The following is a 6,818-nucleotide window of genomic DNA, read 5'->3' as shown; positions in this document are numbered from 1 at the left end:
AAAAAAATATGGTTAGACTTGCACCACGCATGCTTATGGATTTTTTGCAGCTCACACGAACCACACAACCATCTTGCATCATATTGCCTGAGAATGCACAGAATTTTAACATTAAGCTTGTATTGTTATCTGTGATACCTCAATTTTATGTGATGGAGTGTGAAAACCTATATCAGCATTTAACTGATTTTGAGCTTGCATGTTTACATTCATAGATGGGGTTGCTACTAATTAGGCAATTAGATTGCGTTTATTTCCTTTTTCCTTGAAAGATAAGGCTAAAATGTGATTTAATTCTCTTAGGCCTAATTCTATCTCTAGTTGGGCTGATATGCAAAACGAATTTCTGCATAAATTTGTTCCCTTACAGAGAACTCAATTTTTGCAAGAACCAATCAGTTGATTCATGCAAGGAGTTGATGGGACATTTCATGAAAGTTGGGAGAGATTTAGAGATCTACTTAACATGTGTCCCCACCATGGATTTGAATCATGGCACCTGGTCAACTATTTCTACATTGCGTTGACTCTTGAATCGAAACAGTTTGTTCTTACTATGTGTTCAGGATATTTCTTCGATAAAAAGCCTGATGAGGCATTGGATTTTTTTGGATCATTTAGCTGACTATGCCCAACAGTGGAACACTAGGATAATAGAAGACCAATTGTAGCTCAACCATTGAGAACAGTACATGGTGGAGAGTGAGATGAACTGAAAGATGATTTTTATGTTGAGGCACGTATGGCTGAACTCACCTGAAGAGTGAAGGCTATGGAGATGGAAAAGGAGAATAGTATAGAGCAACTTTTAAATCAACCTTCCCATTCCTATGCACCCCCTTATCAGTCGTCATATCATTAGCCTGCCTTTTAGCATCAGTATCAGCCACAAGAGACATCTCAGAGTTATGCACCTTCAGGATTTCAATATAATGCAGCACCTGCTCCACTGGAGAAGTCTCTTGAGAATGCCTTTCAGCAGTTCATGCAGATTCAAGTCACAACTAACAATCAGTACACTCGGGCCATAAATGAATTGTAAGACACCATCAATGAGATGAGCACGCAGTTGAATATCTTAGAAAAAGGGAAATTTTTGGTAGAATCTCAGCCTAATCCTCAAGAATACCAACACCAACAATAACAAATACATAATGTTTCACTTGAGACAGCAGAGACCATTATTACTTCGAGAAGTGGAAAAGAAGTTCTCCAACCTAAAATACTGACTAATAGATCAATAGTTGTCCCAACACCTGAAGTTACAATTGAGATAGATGAGGTCAAAGAAAAATCAAAGGAAGTAAGCCTAGAATTGAAGAAGTCAATTAACGTGAAGACCAAGACCAATAAGGAGTACCAAACTGTGGTATCTTACCCTCAGAAATTGACAGTCGTGGAATCATCATTCCCTACTAGATTAAATGTCAAAGAGTGCAAAGCTGAAGCAGATTCCCGCAGTGGTAAGATGATGGGTACACCCGATAAAGAGGGTGAGCAGATTGGTGAGAGTTTAATTTTCAAAGAACCAAGTAAAAATTTTAATGTGGATACTTCTGAAGAACCAAAGGTAACTACTCCAACAACTCTGCCTCAAAGACCGGTTCTTAAAGAAGTGAATTTCGTGAAAAATATGTTGAATCAAGATCCGTTCTTGTTAAAACAAGAAAGGCAGTCTACAAATATTTTTTTCTGATACTTTAGAACGTATTGATTTATTTGAGGCTAACTTTTGTACAAGTAACAAGACAAATCTATTGTGGTGAATCAAATTTGGAAACTCGCCGGTTCAATTTATAGACCTGCACCCACTAGATGAAATTCCTCCAGAGCCTCCGCCAGACAAACTATGATGTTTTTCCTTCCTTTCTTTTCATTTTGTTTTACCTTATTTTATTTTTAGTTAATTTTTAGGTACATTTTTTCTTAGTTTTAGTTTTTCTTTTCCCTTACTTCTCCACCTAGGCACGCTCTGCTTCCCCTATGCTTTCACATTAAGGACAATGGTCCACTTTAGTTTGGGGGGGGGGGGGGATGAGAAATTACATTGAAAAAAAAAATTGAATATGGATGATTAGGCCATGATTAACACTGACTTATACCCTTTACATACTTGCATATAACCTAGGAGTTACACACTTAAACTGTATAGTGGGTTATTTATGTGTAATTTCTCTTTATATGGTTCATTTAGGAATTGCAAGTCCATGAAAGTTGACTGGTAGTTCATTCATGTTAATATGGCTATATAAACTCTTGTATTTACATGGTATCTAATGAGACTGAAAATACACGTTCACGTGACTTGTAGCACTTAGGATTCCTTGTGAGTACTGAGAGAGGGCTTGTGGTGACTATGACACCTTGTGAGGTACTATTGAACCATTTATCGTTCTTTTGAATTTTTGATGTCAGTTCAGAGTTCATGAAACTCAACTTTCCCTTCTTTTCTGGATCTTTGTACACTAGTCTCAGTTTTTAACTTGCTAGCCTAGAGGTGACATCCAATGGGGAGATAGAAGCCTAAATCTTGTAGCCTACTCAAGATGTGAAGGCCGAGCCACCCCTAGAAATAGATTTAGCTCATGAACTGCTGTTCGAGCTTAATTCACATGGGTGGTATGAAGACAACAAAAGAAGTGTAATGATTGTCCTAATTGACCAAGAAAATACAGAAATTGAAGAATGAGCAAAAGAAAGAAAAAACAAAAGGAAAAATTGAAATGCACATGAAGTAAAATATTAATACCTGCTCCATAGAAATACAACAAAAATTCAGAGACACGACACATTATCTCCACATATGAAGACTCTTCAACCACTTAATGCCTCAGAAATATTCATACCTGGTTTGTGAATAAGTTGATTTAGGGTGGTCTTGGTTGGACATGGCGAGTAGGTGAGAAGATGTTAAGGTGAAGGACCCGACACCTCACAAATAGGCTGGATCCTTTTCAGACTAGTCCACTCCATACATTTAGCATTCATTCCTTGCAATATGTGGGATGTTTGATCGCGACACTTCTCCTCACATATGATGAGTGAACCTATCCTTTTTGTGTATTTTTTAGGGTATACCAGTTAGGCCAAGTCAAAATGACCGTTCTGTAGGTGTCCACTGGTATCCTGGACATAATGAATCATACACATTACACATACCTCGAGATTTCGCCTGTTTATACTCAAATTTATATGACTACATTAACTCGGAATTGTATTGCTGATTAACTTTATGTGAGTATACTGTTCTTAACAGCTATATAATGATAAAACTTGCATGAATGACTGGCTTTGAAATTGCGTGAATTGTATGAGCTTGTGTGTAATTTGGTGATATTCCTGTATGTGAAATGGTATAGTTGTGTTTCATGTGCATGTATTTAATATTCATTGGAACTTGTGTTTGTGGGTGTCACCTTGGAAACCCTCACGAGACTATAACTCGTCCACTAGGATCGACCTAGGGATTTAAAGTCTTGTTGCATTTGGTAAATGCAGCCATGTTTCCCACGAAAGAGGAGGTAGATAGGATTTGGTAGTTTTCTTAGGTTTTTTTTTTTTTTTATTTGCTAGGGACTAGCAAAACTTTAGTTGGAGGGGTGTGATTCCACGTCAAAATTGCCTAATTTGGTATTTAAATTCATGTATTAAAGATTTTAATATTAATTAAATACCTAATTATGCTCAATATTTTAACACTATACTCTATTTATAATTTTTGGGTTTTATTGAATAATTTATGATTTTTGGTATTCTATTATTGCAGGGTAAGTTGGGGACATTAAAGCCGACATCACTTCATAATCTGGCCGTAACTTTCATGTACGAGCTCCAATCGAGGTGTTTCAAAATGTTTTCGAAAGCCGAGAAAGTGCTCTACAACTTTTGTTTTTTGAGCTTTGAGATATAAGGGCTTTAGGAAGGTCAAAATCCTCCTTGTGAGCTAGGAAACAAAAAAAAAAAAAAAAAACAGAAGAAACAAGAAAAGAAAAGAAAATACATAAATATGGTCTGACTTGACTCGGCCATGCAGCCGGATGTAGGCGTCCTCGTGCGTTGGGTAAGGCTTCAAGTAGTGGCTGGGCTCTTTTATTTCAACAAGACTCTCTCGCCCCCTCTCCTCTGAACCTCACTCCTCTTCTTCTTCTCTCCTCCCTTCTCTTTGAACTCTCCCTCTTGGCCCCCTCTATTTTCAACACCCTCTCCTCTCCCTTAGCCTCCGCTCTTAACTCTCACTCTTCTCTTCCTCTTGGCTTCAACTCTCCTCTATTCTCTCCCTCTCAACTCTCTCCTTCTCCTTTCCCTCTCTATCTCTCTCTTTCTTGTTTTCTCAGATTTATTTCCCTCTTTTTTTCTTAATTCCTACTTTGCCTTGCTGTCCGAGTGGCCATGTACTGCTGCTGAAGGACCCGAAGCTCATGTGTGCTACTGTTGTCTTCCCTCAACCCAAACGTCCTTCTTGTTTCTACCTCAACCCGCTGTTGCTGCCCGTGAACCTCCTGTCGAAGCCACTTGCTGCTGCTACAACTACTGAACCTGAGATGCCCCCCTGCTTCATCTCACGGCCAGCCACACGGCTGCACCTCCAGCAATCTCTTTATGGGCCAGTTGCTCTCTCTCTCTCTCTCTCTCTCTCTCTCTCTCTCTCTCTCTCTCTTCCTATTTTTCTTTCTTTCTCTTTTTCTTTCTTATCTTTTTCTTTAGTTTTTTTTTTTCTTGCTTTTAAATATTTGAATAATTGTTATTTTTTAGTAGAATTTTAATTAAAGTTTTAAACTTTTGAATCTTGTTGGGTTATTATTATTAAACTTTATTTATTTTCTTTCTCTTCTTAATTAATATTATTATTGGAGTTGATTTTTGTTTGGGTTATTATTTCTTCTCATTAAAGTTTGGCTAATCTAAAAAAAAAAAAAGAAAAAAAAATATTCTTTAGAATTTAACTTTTGTGGGTTCTATTTAATTTAAGTTCGGTTTAATTAAAATCTAAATTTTTATCGTGTTTCAGTTTATTGTTTAGTTGTTAAAGTTTTAATTTTGGTTTAAGTTCTTGATTACATTAAAAATGTGGTTCTTGTTTGAGTTTGTGTTTGTTTAAGTTTTTATTTAATTGCATGCTTAGGTTTTTACTTAAAGTTATCATCTTTAGTCTTTTTTTCCGAAATTCAAACGTGAGTTTTAATTCTTACTTGGCTGATTAAACATAGGATGGTTTCTCGTTGTTAATTTAGTGCGTGATTAGGATTCATAATTTAAATTTCACGTTGTTTTTTTTTAATTTGTCAAAAAAAGAATCTCAAACATCTTAGGAAACCCGAATCTGAACTGTATTCACTAACCCTTTCGTTTCGTATTTTTTGTTGGAATTACACGAAATTTGGAATTAAACTGCATTCCTTGAAGAGACGATCTAGCCTTTGGACTAAGTATTATACGACTGAACTCCTATGTTTGGGATAACTTCCAAGTTACTCATTTTTCGAGTGAGTCATTAATTATTCAAAGCATAAGTAGCTAACTTACCTAATTTATATTACTGAATTTTTATCTTAAGAAAATACTTGGTTGCTTGCATATAAACTTAGGATTGTCTATTGGTATAGTACTGTCGTTGATTAGTTGATTGAGATTGAGATTGTGATTGATAAATTTTAAAAGGTTTTAAATAAACTCAGATTCTGCATAATAATTTTTAAAAGTACTCAATTCACCCTCCTCTTGAGATTATACTATTACTTTCATCTATCTCTTCAAAAAATATTTGCCGATTCAAGAGCTTGAAGAGTGTGTTCTTGGATGAAATGTTAATAGATTTTCCATATAACAAATTTGACAATTTGTAAAGATGAATTTGCATTCGATCTTTGTAAGCACAAGTTTGATCACAAAAGACAAATATTTGAACAAAAAGCATACCGTGAAAGAAAGATTAGAGACTTATTGCGATTGATCTTCCTAGAGTGTAGGTAACCCTGCTTTTGAGAGAGTGACCAAAGAATTTTGACTAGGTTTTCCCCATAGGTTGAATATGTTCCTTCCCTTTGGAAACCTTAGGCCCTTTTGAGAGGTTATGAAATCTTTTATAAAGATGCAAAAACCTATGACTTATGCTCATGTGTTGGCTAATCATATTTTATTAGTTAGACCCAGATTTTTTTGCTACTCCAAAGCCCATTAAAAACATACATAATTTATCTATTAAACTAATTAGTTGATTACATTAAAATAATTGGTCAATTACATATATTTTTATTTTGATTAATTAAATTATTATTTAGGCATAAATAAATTTTTAACACTTACACAATGTTCTTGAAAATCCTAATTATAAATAATTCCAAAAAAAAACCTGTATTTCAACTATTAGTTTACAAATTTAAAGCATGACTCAATTCTTCATTCATATTGTTCAAAATAAATGTTGATATTTTATATGGCCTTAATTGGAGCATGCACTAAGTTGACGTTGCAGTCAGATTTCTATAAATTTAAGAAAGAGTTAGGAGCATCGGGGGTTCAATTTTAGGTACATACACTCATGGAGCCAGCGGTAACTATAGATGGTGAGAATTTACTCTATGAGTCAGTAGGGACCGTGGATGGTGAGAATTCGCTTTGTGAGCCAGTGGGAACCGTGAATGGTGAGAGTTTTCTGTGAGCTAGCGGAGATTGTGGATGGTAATAGAGATGTGTCCCGGTGGTTAGGTTGGCTAAACGTCCAACTGATGCACGGAAGTCGTGTCCGCATTCCGGACTTAAACTGATCAGTGAGACCTAGGGGAATGACGCTGATCCGTAAGTTTAGTGCCGCACCAGGG

Source organism: Malania oleifera, chromosome 10, assembly GCF_029873635.1.
Source record: "Malania oleifera isolate guangnan ecotype guangnan chromosome 10, ASM2987363v1, whole genome shotgun sequence".
NCBI classification, from domain to species: Eukaryota; Viridiplantae; Streptophyta; class Magnoliopsida; order Santalales; family Ximeniaceae; genus Malania; species Malania oleifera.
The sequence above is the reverse complement of the archived record's forward strand: the minus strand, read 5'-3'. Positions refer to the sequence as shown.